This window comes from Antechinus flavipes, chromosome 3, assembly GCF_016432865.1.
Source record: "Antechinus flavipes isolate AdamAnt ecotype Samford, QLD, Australia chromosome 3, AdamAnt_v2, whole genome shotgun sequence".
Taxonomy (NCBI): Eukaryota; Metazoa; Chordata; class Mammalia; order Dasyuromorphia; family Dasyuridae; genus Antechinus; species Antechinus flavipes.
The window spans coordinates 67,148,414-67,161,707 of record NC_067400.1 but is presented as its reverse complement, the minus strand read 5'-3'; the positions used below and the strand labels follow the sequence as shown (position 1 = coordinate 67,161,707).

Genomic DNA, 13,294 nt, shown 5'->3' with positions numbered 1-13,294 from the left:
CTCTGTACGTTCTCTTGTTACTTTGGTGATCAAAATCTGGTTTTGGTCCAACTCAATGCTATAGTAGACTCCCAACAACAGTCCAGATTTTATAAAGTTGGAGTAGCAATGGCCCCAGTTTCCTTCCCTACAAATATCAACAGGAACAGGAATCCACCACCAAGACTTATAGGAATGGTTTCATATTATGAACGTGAGGTTTCTTGGGAGCTAATTCCAAGAATGATCTTATTCCCGTCTTCCCAAGAACCCAGATAAATTTAAGTATTGGGGTTCATGTTGGATATTCTCCAGCCATCAAAATATCTGATGACCATTATCTATATTTAGCATAGTCAACAAAGTAGTGAAGAGATAGACCACAGAGAGGCAAAATAGCCCAGTGGAAAGAATGTTAGTTCTGGGAGATAGACAACCTGAGTCCAAGTCTCAGCTCTCATACAGGCTGTATATACTGCACGTCTGTGAGCCTCAGTTTTTTTATCTGTAAAATGAAAATGAGGTGGCTGAGCTAACTCACTTCTAATTCCTACATCTATTACCTGTGGTTTTAGTGGGTGGCTTGTTCTTCTATGAGTCATTTCAGATTTCCCTTCCTTTACACCCCCAATATCAAACCCAGAAGTGGGAACAGTCAGGCAAGGTAGGCAGCCACCCCGGGGCATCAAAAATGGAGGAGTGGAGCAGAGGATGTAACAAGGGACACTTTCTAATAAGGTTTGAATAAATACAGATTCTCAATGTCAGAACATTATGTCCTCTATATCTTGGAAGCAAGGATATACTGGTAAATGTTTAATATCTGGATCTTCTAAAAAAAAAATTAGTAACAACAGTCTCAAAAGGTCCACACAGATTCATATACATACACACACAGATAAGGCACTTTTAAATTCAATTGTATTATTAACATGTTCCCCCAGTTCCTTCTCAAGTCTGGACAATCAATGGAACAAGAAATCAAGCCCTGATTGTAGCATTTGATTATTTCCAGGTTTAAATACTCGCATTGAAAACTGAACAGTTAGCTTTTGGGAGCTGGCTTCAGTTTATCCCTACATGTAGATATTTCTTTTGTGATAAATCATGTATTCTAGTGACAGCAAAAAGCTATTGGTGGAGAGTAGCACAAATTCTTAAACTTATTTCAAGTCACTGAAGCTCTTAAAACCTCAGGTTTCTTCATCTGTGAAATGACAGGGCTGGACTAGGTGAACTTGACTTAGGCAACAGATGCCTGTTCCTTCACTGCAATATCTCACAGCAGACCTGTCTCCTTCCTGCCCATATCAACTCTAATCCATGTTTTTATTGCTTCACAACTAGACTATCTAAGCAGCCTCCCTGCTGCTCTCTCTGTTGCTAGTTTCTCCCTCCAATCCATCCTGCCTGAAACTATTTCATTAAATGTGAGATCCTCTGCCTAGGCTTCCCCACTGCCTCCTCCCTTCTCTTCCCTGCTCCCTCCTACTTTCCCTAATATATTCAGTTTTGCTTCTTATTACTCCTCCACTTAGCAAACCTGCTGTCTCCTCTTTGTACACTATTTCCTTATCTCACCCCATTGTCTATGCACATTCATATTCCTTAATTCTTTTTCCTTAATAGTACTTATTTTCCAATTATATGTAAAATAATTTTAAACATTTATCTTTATAAGATTTTGAGTACCTTTTTCTCCTTCCCTCTCTTCCTTCCCCTCCCGAAAACATTAAGCAATCTGATGTAGGTTATATATGTACAATCATGTTAAACATTTCCATATTAGTCATGGTGTAAAAGAAGACTCAGAACAAAAGGGAAAAACCACAAGAAAGAAAAAACAAAAATAATGAAAATAGTATTCTTTGATTTGCATTCAGACCTCATATTTCTTTCTTTGGATGATATGCGTATTTTTTCAAGTAGAATTCCATCCCTCACTTACCTCCCCAACCCAGACCTCTATCTTCCTTCAAAACCTGGGTCAAAGTTGACTTTTTCCATGGCACACATAATCAGAACTGGAAAGGACATCAGAAATCATCTACTTTAATCCAGACATTTCACAAATAAATTATAAGAAAAAATAGAGATTGAGTAATCACAACAACAGAACTTAAATCCAGTTTTTTGGAAGTTCTTTGCACTATATTCCACTGCCTTCTAGCATTATGCTGTTTATTTTCTCTGTGTTTCCTCAACATTTCACATCTCTAGCTGAGAAATTAATCTTTGCCATTGTGGCAAGGTGACCCCAACCCAATGGCCACTGACAGTTCTGTCCCTCCTCAACCTGGATTCTAGTGAAGTCTTGAGGCAGCCTGGGGCTGATTTGCATAGACCAGCAGGAGGATAGTGTTCAGGAAAACAGGAAAATAAAGTTCCCCTTCATAACTCAACATTCAGTAGAAGATGCTGAAGGAGTGGAAGACACAGGAATCAAGAGCTGAGAAATGAGAAGATGTACTGGATGGTTAATTCTCATTCAAGCCGGAGTAAAAATTGGAGACCTCTGATTTCAAAGAAAGTAAGTACTTCATTTTGGTAAAAGATCAAATGTCTTAAATAGCCAAAATTTATTCTGACTCCAGGTCAATTAAGACTGGAAAGTTTCAAATATCCCAGAATACCTCAGACCTAGAGCTAGAAAGTTTCAAATATACCAAGTCATTCCAATCCTGGCTATTTCATTCTTAAAGAACCGTTAATACTGGTTATACTTTCAGAGTTGCCTCCTCATGGTTCAACTGCTTGAGAGAGTATCAATTACTAGGGGAAGAGATCAGTGAGAAGCAGAAAATTCAGCAAGAAAAATCATGGGGTCAAATGAACATCTGTACATACGAGTCCCATTTTGCAATATATTGCTCCATATTTTGTACTTCTAACTAAGACATGTTGACCTCATATTATTTTATATGTATTTTTAGATTAATTATAGGAAGAAATCTTTTTAGGAAAACTGCATGTTTAATCTATATTGAATTACTTGCTGTCAAGAGGAGGGGGGAAAGAGGGAGAAAATTTCAGAATACAAAATTTTGCAAGTGTGAATGTTGAGAACTATCTTTGCATGCATTTGAAAAACAAAAAGCTATTATTACTTAAAAATAAATGAAATTACATTATTAAGGACATTTAACTTATGAGACATCAGATAAACATGATGCAGAAGTGAGGAAAGAAATAGAGATAGCAATACAAGGAAGAGATTCAGAGAGAGAGACAGAGTCAGAGACAGAGAGACAGAGGCAGAAACAAAGAAACAGAGAGAGAGAGAGAGAGAGAGAGAGATTGATTCAGAGACAAACAGATACAGATAGATAGAAATGACAATTTAAACACCAGAGTCTGCCTGCTATTACATTCAAGGAGTGAAAAATCATATTCTTATGTCAAGTTTTTTTCTAGAGTATTTTTTCTTTAGTCATATTTTCCTGCCAGCTAAATTTTCATCAGTCTTTATTTTCTTTTAGAAGTCCTGGTTCTTTCTCTCTCTGAACAATAGCCTAGCTGGGTATGATGAAAAGTGAAATAAATAAAAATAAAACTATAATAAATAAAAAATTGTAAAATTAAAAATGAAATCTATATTTAATTGTTTCCATAGCGACCATCAACCATCTGCTCTCTGATACAAACGACCTTCTTTCAAAGATACCCTATCCAAGGATTCAACAATACTGCTGAGAAAATTGGAAAACAGACTGGTAAAAATTAGATTTAGACCAACATCTCATAATACATATCAAAATAAGCTCCAAATGGCTATATGACTTGGATGTAAGAGGTCACATAAACAAATTAGAAGAGCAAAGAAGAAAATAATTTTTATAATTATGAATAAGAGAAAAATTCATGACCAAATAATAGTTAGAAGTGTGCAAGATAAAAATGGTCAGTTTTTATTACATAAAATTTAAATGGTTTTATACAAACAAAACCAACATAGCTACATCTAGAGGGAAATCAGTTTATTTGGAGCAAGTTTCTCTGGTAAAGATATAATTTCTAATATAGAAGGATTTGATTCAAATTTATACAAATAAGATCTGTTTAGCAATTGATAAATGGTCAAAGGATATGAACAATCAGTTCTGAAGGAAAGTAATCCAAACTAGCAAAAGCCATTTGAAAGGTGCTCCAATGATAATAATTTGAAAAATGCAAATTAAAGCCGTTCTGAAGTACTACCTCACACCTATCATATTGGTTAAGTTGACAAAAAATGGAAAATAACAAATGTTGGAGGCTTGTAGGAAACAGGTGTGAAGATATGAAGTAGTCTGGCTATTCTGGAAAGCAATTAGGAACCATTTCCACAAGGTTACTAAACTGTATATACCCTTTGAACTAGTGATGCTACTACTGGGTGTATTCCTCAGAAAGGTCAAAGAAAGAAGAAAAAAGACATATATATATCAGTTCTTTTTATAGATGCAAACAATGGAAAACTAAATGCCTATCAACTGGGGAAAATCATTATATATGAAAGTAATGGGATACTCTCATGCCAAAAGAAATTATAAAAGAAATGTTTTTGGAGAAAGTTTGTATAAATTGATACAGAATGAAGTTAACAAAATCAGGAGAACAATGTGTACAAAAACACTAAGAACTCTAAAGAATGTAATGGCCTATTACTCACTGTTCTGGAGGACTGATGATGAACAACAAGAGCTGATGGATTTCTGATGCAGAATGACACATATTTTTAGACAGTGTCAATGTAGGGATCTGTTCCAATTGGTGATATGTATGTGATACAAGGGTATTGTTTTGTTTTTCTTTCTCAATGCAGGGGTGGATGGGGGAATGGGTGAAAGAGAAAAAAAGTTTGTTAACTGAAAAAAAATTTAAAAATAAATAGATTCTCATTTCTTTTCTGATACAACTGTTTAAAGATACTATATTGTATTTTATATGTAATTTAATGTATTTCAAAGCTAATTTTATTATATATTTGTTGTATATTATATATATATAGTATACATTGTGTATATACATGTAATTGCTTACTTTATCCCCTCTTACTGAAATGAATTTCTACCACAAACTCTCCCTACATCCAGTCTCTCCCTTCTCCAATCCATACTCCAAATTGTACCAGAATCTGACCACATCACTCCCTATCTCAAGAAGCTCAAGTAACTTCCCTCAGAATCATGTGAAGTTAACAAGCACTTAAGTACCTACTGTGTGGTGGGCACTGTGTTAAGTCATAGATGCAATCAAATGCAAACCCTTCTGGTATTTAAATCCTTGCATGATCTGGAATCAATGGGCCTTTTTGTTTTCCTTTTCCCATGATGTTTTATTTCCCGTTCTTATGCTTATATACAGGCTGTGCTCTAAGCGAGGAGTATATCCTCTTACTGTAGAATCCCTAGACTCCTTCAAAACTCACTTCATATTCCAACTCTTAAATAAAACCTTTTCTGATCTCTTACTGCTGTACTCCTTACCCCAACTGCTCTCTATTTTAATCTAATGTTTATTTTGTGTATGTTTTTTTGTACTTATTTACACATGTACACATTTTGCTCAATAGAATCTAAACTCCTTGGAAGCAGGACCTGCCAGGGCAGCATTGCTGGTTTTGGACCCCCAGCATCAGACATAGTAACAGGTACACAGTTATCACTTAAAAATACGTATTAGTCACTGGACTAAAGAGAAGTTCCTGGGCACCACAACTCTGTGGGAGAGAGAAGACTATGCACATAGCTACTGCAGGTGGAGAAGTAGCAAGGAAGGAAGGAACAACATGGGGAAGCAAAAGATTGTATTCTCAGTGAAGTGAAATAAATGTTATCCTGTACCCCTCTATCCAATATGAACTGTTACTCTTCGAGTGTTTGTATAAGGGTCTTTTACCTACATCTGTGGAAACCCAAAAATAAACTACATTCTGCAATTCTGGTGGCAAAATGACTCAAAGAGAAAATAAGCGAGGGGGATGGCTGTCCCCAAAATTAAACCCAGTCCATATAAACCTGGAGCTGCCATTCAATATATTTTAACTCAGGGTTGGAGACAGGTACAACCAGAAAAGATAATAGCAAAGCTATTACCTGTTAAATCTTGGTGTAAGAAAACTTTCCCCAGTAATTAGGACCATGTAAATATGTGTTAAAATGCTTTGAGCCATTCAATTATTAGTTCTGTCCTACTAGAAATCTTCAAATGAATGCTAGATGACAACTCATTGTAGAAAGGATTCCGCTGAAGTCCCTTCACTTCTAAGATCCCGTATTGCTTATTTTCTCCTTCATATTCATAATATATCTTTGAAATAAATACAAGGTAATTTTCAGGAAGAGACACCAGTGTCTGAAGAAAAGCCTTCACCTAGAAGATGGAACTTATATTTGAGACTCAGCTTTCTCGTTGCTAAAATCAAAGTATTAGATTAAATAATTTCTATAGTCCAGAAAAGCTCTAACATCATACAACTGTAAGCTTCTAAAAGGTAGGAATAATGTCTTGTTATCCCCTCCTCACTTCTCCATTTCTCTCCACTGCCTAATAAAGTACTTAGCAACAGAAATCACTCAATAAACTGATTCATTGACAAATGGGAACCTTCCAGATATTAATCAAAATTCAATTATTTAGCACCTACTGCGTAGAGGGGTGAGGCGGGAAGAGACAGAGAGACAGAGAGAGACAGAGACAGAGACAGAGAGGAAGAGAGAGAGAATCGAAGACCTGATTCCTTTCAGCAAGGATCTTGTAGTTCAGTTAAAAACATAATTCTCTGTGCCTTTATATACAATATAACTATATTCTACTTGTACTTTAAGGAGTTATGATTTTTTTTTTAGTATGAGTATTCCCTTCCCCAAGGCCAGTCATAACTAGCCTAACTGAAAAATCAAAACAGAGTTCTTTACCTTTTTTTTTTTTTTTTTTTTGGTTTTTATTTTCATGGACCTCTTTGGCAACCTGGCAAAACTTATAGACCCCTTTTCAGAATCTTATGTTCAAGTACGTAAAATAAAACAAAGAATTATTTGGGGAATAAAATAATACAATTATCAAAATATATTTAAAAACAACAAACAGGACCGTAGATCACAGGATGGAATTTTCTATGGATAAAAAATTTGACCAACGTGGTAACAAGCCTCTCTAAACTTGACTAGTACTGATGCTTAGATAGCAAATACACAATCTACCAGCCCGCCCATTCCTTTTTTTTTCCCCTTGAGGCAATTGGGATTAAGTGACTTGCCCAGGGTCACACAGCCAAGAAGTGTTAAGTATCTGAGGTTAGATTTGAACTCAGGTCTTCCTGACTTGAGGGCTGGTGCTCTATTCACTGCGCCTCCTAGTTATCCCCAATGGGCCCATTCTTGAAAATTTTCTAACCTCGTAGGCATTGCCAGGGTTTGGGTTTCACTGGTAGAGCCTTTAAGAACACATGGCCCTAAAATGTTTGTGGCAGCCCTGTTTGTAGTGGCTAGAAGCTGGAAAATGAATGGATGCCCATCAGTTGGAGAATGGCTGGGTAAATTGTGGTATATGAACGTTATGGAATATTATTGTTCTGTAAGGAATGACCAGCAGGATGAATACAGAGAGGCTTGGAGAGACTTACATGAACTGATGCTAAGTGAAATGAGCAGAACCAGGAGATCATTATACACTTCAACAACGATACTGTATGAGGATGTATTCTGATGGAAGTGGATCTCTTCGATAAAGACAGCTAATTCAGTTTCAATTGATCAAGGATGGACAGAAGCAGCTACACCCAAAAAAAGAACACTGGGAAATGAATGTAAACTGTTTCCTCCTAGATTATTTTAACCTTCTGAATCCAATTCTTCCTGTGTAACAAGAGAACTGTTCGGTTCTGCACACATATATTGTATCTAGGATATACTGTGACCTATTTAACATGTATAGGATTGCTTGCCATCTGGGGAGGGGGTAGAGAGGGAGGGGAAAAGTCAGAACAGAAGTAAGTGCAAGGGATAATATTGTAAAAAATTACCCAGGCATAGGTTCTGTCAATAAAAAGTTATAATTATTTTAAAAAAAGAAAAATTATCCATGCATATGTTTTGAAAATAAAAAGTTTTAATTAAAAAAAAACTAACTCCCCCTAAAAAAACAAATAAATACAAATAATGATTAAAAAAATGCATGGCCATTACCACAATGATATATCACAGTAGGACTTAGTGGAAAGTGATCATACTAATTAGGATGAAAAACACTTTAGGTACTTTGGTGCTAGGGGAAAAAAAAAAAAAGAAGGTAGGGATATATTACCCTACATATGGTGTTAGTATGTTTCATTATGTTTGTGTTCCAGATTCACAATGGCTGCTTTGTCATCTTGCTACTCCAGGTAAGTTTATTCTAGATCCTTTCTCCTGCTCAGGAAGCCTTATGTTCCTCCATCACTGCCACTCTGAGTTTGATTGAGCATCTTATATGCCATGATTTCAAGATGTCTCCTATCCTGTGTTGGCTGATATCATCAGGCGTTTAAGTTTGGCATAAACAAGCACAAAGCCCTTTTCTCTAACCATAAGATTAGAAAAAGCACTTCCCTTTACAGAAATTGAATAAAAACCGACGTACTTGTTGGCCAACTCAGACAAAATCTGTCACTTCTTATTGAGCCGTCTTTGGAGATATCTGTTACTCCAGACACTTTTATTGTTCATTAATGAAGAGAGCCATCTTCACCCAGAGAGAGAACTATGGGAAATGAGGGTGGACCACAATAGCATTCTCACTCTTTCTGTTATTGTCTGCTTGCATTTTTGTTTTCCTTTTCAGGTTTTTTTTTCTTTCTAGACCCAATTATTTTTGGGTAGCAAGATAATTGTATGGATATGTATACATATATTGTATTTAACATATACTTAGACATATTTAACATGTTTTGGACTACCTGCCATCTAGGGGAGGGAATGGGGGGAGAAGGGGAAAAGTTGGAACAGAAGGCTTTGCAAGGGTCGATGCTGAAAAATTACCAATGCATATGAAAAAGCTATAATTTTAAAAAAAGCCTTTTGGTAGCTGTGGTGCTCATCTCTTCAAGCTCAGCCAAGATGCTGTAGTGAGATGAACAAATGAACAAACAGTGTCTGCTTCAACAACATGAGATCAAAGGAGCCAAGGATCAAGGTGAAAGGAGAGCTTGAATGTTGCTGCTGCCAAATTATCCTGGGGTTTGTCTCCAGGGAAAACGTAATGTTTTAGCGGTAAATCAATTTTCTCAGACTTTCCTCTTAATTTACAAAGCTTCTTCCTTTCCCAGCCTTCTTTCTCTCTGAACTTTTATTTCACCCAATCTTATCTCCTATTATTTGCTCTAGACAGGCTGGTCTCTTTATAACCATCCTATTCTCACTCCTTCCTTGGTTCCATTATTCAAGTCATCACCTTTCTTCCTCCCATTTGCTTAAATCTTTGCACCCGACCCATCTTTCAAGACTCAGATGAGCTCTTCTTTCACAGGAAGCTTTTCTTGATCAGTGCAACATACATTGACTGATCTTGAAATTTGAAGTCTAACAATATATAAATTTACACTTACATGATGGCTTTCATTCCCACATTAGACTCTAAATACATTAGAAGAGGGATGGTCTTTTATCTTGTTTTATAACACAGTACCTGACATATAGCAGGTGGTTAATAAATGCATCTTAACCTACTGGCATTGATTTTTATTGTGTGATAATTAATCTCGTTTCCTTGTCTCTCTCTGTAAGCTATATGTTTCTTGAAGGGAGGGATCATATTTTATACATCTCTGTATCTCCTACTATATCTAATAAAATACTCTTTGGATAATTAATTTATTGTTGTAGTTGTCATTTAGTAGAATGCAAGCTGACAGAGGAGAGGGAATGTTTCACTTTTGTCTTTGTATCTCTAGTGTCTAACACACATAAGGTGCTTTTTGAATTGAACTCAAGTAATTGAAAACTGCAACCAGTCCAAAAGTTTCATTGTAAACAAAAGTTTAATTTCTCCCCTCCTAGGTATTTTTGGGGGGAAAGGGAGAGGCACACCCTGTTCCTTTGCTACTATTAATTTCTTTGACCAAGAATTAAATTGATCAATCTATTCAAGTACCAGTGAGCTTTAAAGCAAAGCCAGGACTAGGCACCTGGTATCTGTGTAGCATTGGCATTTACGTGGTTCAGTGGATAAAGCTGCTGGCCTGGTCTTAGAAAGACATGTCACACTTATTAGCTGTGTGACTTTGGACAAGTCCTCATCTCCATTTGCCTCAGTTTCCTCATCTGCAAATTGGGGGTTAATTAATTAATTAATTAATTAACCTTTCTCCCAAAGTTGTTTTGGGAACAAAATAATATTTGTAAAGTACATTGCAAGCCTTGAACTATTATATGGATGCTAAATATTGTAATCATTGCTAATAATAATAATACTCTTCCCTCTACCCTTCCCCACAATTGAATCTTAGGTGACTGACTATTTTGTTTCTTAGTTCTGATGAAAATTGGGTATTGATTTTAGCCATTGGTAGATTCTCCCCATAGATTCCATCTATCCTGTCTCCTCTCCACCTCCTACCACTATCTCCCTTTTCATTTCTCAATGACTTTTACTTCCTTATTGATTTTTAACCCTCTGTTTCTTCTACAGTGAGGGCAGCCACACAATCACCTTCAAAGACAACAGAAATGGGCATCTATCTATGCTGGTGCACTTGCTGTGCTTGTGGATTGTCTTCGACAAATCACTCAATATTCCCGAATCCCAGTTTCCTCATCTGTAAGCTGGGAACAATAACTCTGCTTCCCTCCCTTCTTCCCAGGCATATTCTGTAACTGGAGTATATTTGATAGCAATCAACAAAATGATAAAGCAGCCTGCTCCCCGCTGGAGTTAGGCAGTGGAGTGAGACTATAAACTGTTCCTGATGCTTTTTGATGGCAACTCAATAGACTCTAGAAAGCAATTAGAGTCCCCTCAGCATTTCTCTCTGCAGCTCAGCCACTGTCTTCAAGCAGTGACTAACTTGTCAGGACCAAATGGGGCCCCCTCCTGACCAGATGGATTTGGCACAATGGGATGCTAAATCCTCAGAAATGGTTTTCCTAACAAAAGGGGGCAAAAGGAAAGAACTAGAAGAAACATAAATAGATGGCACTCTGCTTATAGCAGAGATAAAATGAGGCAGAGAGTGAGAAGCACAGGGCTGCCTACATAAAGAGAGACAGAAGAAATCTAGTGAAACAACATAAGAAATCATATGTGATATATATGTAGCAGACAAATATGGAGAGAAAGAGAGAGACAGACAGACAGAAAGACAGAGAGAAAGAGAGAGAGAAAGAGAGAGAGGAAAAAGAGAGAGAGAAGGAGGGAGGGAGGGGAAGAAAGAGAGAGAGAGAGAGAGAGGGAGAGAGAGAGAGAGAGAGAGAGAGAGAGAGAGAGAGAGAGAGAGAGAGAGAGAGAGAGAGAGAAGAAAATAGAGAAAAATATAAAACAAGAGAAAATCACTCTAACAGCTCAGGATGCAAAGTTGCCCATGAAGATGTAGCCCTCTGCGAAAAGCTAGCCCCTCTCTATCCACAGGGGACATTTATCTTTAAATGACATCATGGGACTCTTGCCAAAAGAAACTTCCTTTTGATGTGATTTCCTCTTACCTCGATCAGAGAGATTAAGTATTTGATTTGGTAACAGGAAGGCAGTAACTGCTTCCCAGAGCCCAGAAAAGGACACCAGCCTCTCTTACTTTGAAGCTGGAGGAGAAGGGAGACAGACAAGAGAAAGAGACTGACAGAGAGACCGAGACAGAGACACATAGAGACAGACACAGAGAGGGGACAGAGAGAGAGACAGAAATAGAGACAAAGACACAGAGACAGAGACACAGAGAAAGACAGACAGACACACAGAGTCAGAAACACAGAAATAGAGAAGGGACAGAGAGAGACACAGAGGGAGACAAAGACAGACAAAGACACAGAGAGAGACAAAGAGAGACACCAAGACAGACATAGAGAGACATAGAAACAGAGACAAAGACACAGAGAGAGACATACATAGACAGAGACAGACATAGAGACACAGAGAGAGAAACAGAGAGGAGACAGATAAAGACACAGAGACAGAGACACACAGAGAGAGACAGACAGACACACAGAATCAGAAACAGAAATAGAGACAGATAGAGAGGGGACAGAGAGAGAGAGAGACAGAGACAAAGAGAGACACCAAAAGAGACACAGAGAGACATGGAGAGACAGAGAAACAGAGACAAAGACACAGAGAGAGACACACACACACACACAGAGAAAGAGACAGAAAGAAAGAGACAACAACAGACATAGAGACACAGAGAGAGAGACAGAGAGAGAGAGAAACAGAGAGACAGAGAGGGGAGAGAGAGAGAGACACAGAGAGAGAGAGAGAGAGAGAGAGAGAGAGAGAGAGAGAGAGAGAGAGAGAGAGAGAGAGAGAGAGTTCTAGTCTAAGAGATTGGCTCATTTATTCTTTATAGAGAAGTGTTGGAGCGAGAAAAAGAGAATTTACTGATGGAACTTGTGTTGAGTTGTGCAGCCGGGGACTGGGGGTAGGGGGCAGGCCTTGCCCACTTTTGCCACCTTCTCCATGTATTTGTGTCACCATGTGTTTTATCCATCCCAGGGAAGGTCTTGCACCTGGGCTATGCTACAGGCTGTCTGAGATCTTGGACCCAGAAAGCACTGAACAGCTGAGCGACAATAAGTGTGCACAAGCTTAGACAGTTGTGCCTCTGATAACATTCTCTCCAATTAACTCATGCCTAAGACTGAGGGATCCTGACATTCCCAATAGTAAAAGAAAACATAATTTTCTTTCCCCCAGAAAGAAATGGTAATTTTGACACCGAATAAGTAGTAGGGGGAAATACTGGGGGCAAAAGGCTCCTTGCGGGACATTACCAAGGAAAGATAAAGTCACCAGGGATTATCACTTAGAGTTTAATCTAGTCCTGGGCACGGCCTCTGCTTGTTGACCAAGGATGGAATACTGTTCTATTTTGTTTTTTTACTTTTAGAAAAAGACTAAACCTTCCAAACTAACAACCCCTGACGACAGCAATAAAGAATGGAAAAAATAATAAATCATGTATCACGACTTCAAAATTCATAAGAGACTAAAATTCTCTACATGTACAAATAGTCTCTAGACTCTACGCGCTACAGTCAAGGTTAGGCGTGTACATGGGGTTCACATGATATTTCTAAGCAATGCTAGCCCAAACTGGCATAACGGAGCTCAGAGGAGGAAGGAACCCGGGCTTTTGTGAGGGATCTGG

General features: G+C 37.7%; 1 protein-coding gene across 13 annotated transcripts in view; it reads right to left on the bottom strand.

Annotated features, from left to right (window-relative positions):
- The window catches only part of MARCHF4 (membrane associated ring-CH-type finger 4), a 122,758-nt gene that overhangs the window by 18,667 nt on the left and 90,797 nt on the right, over positions 1-13,294 (bottom strand). The gene's annotated exons all lie outside the window — the stretch shown is intronic.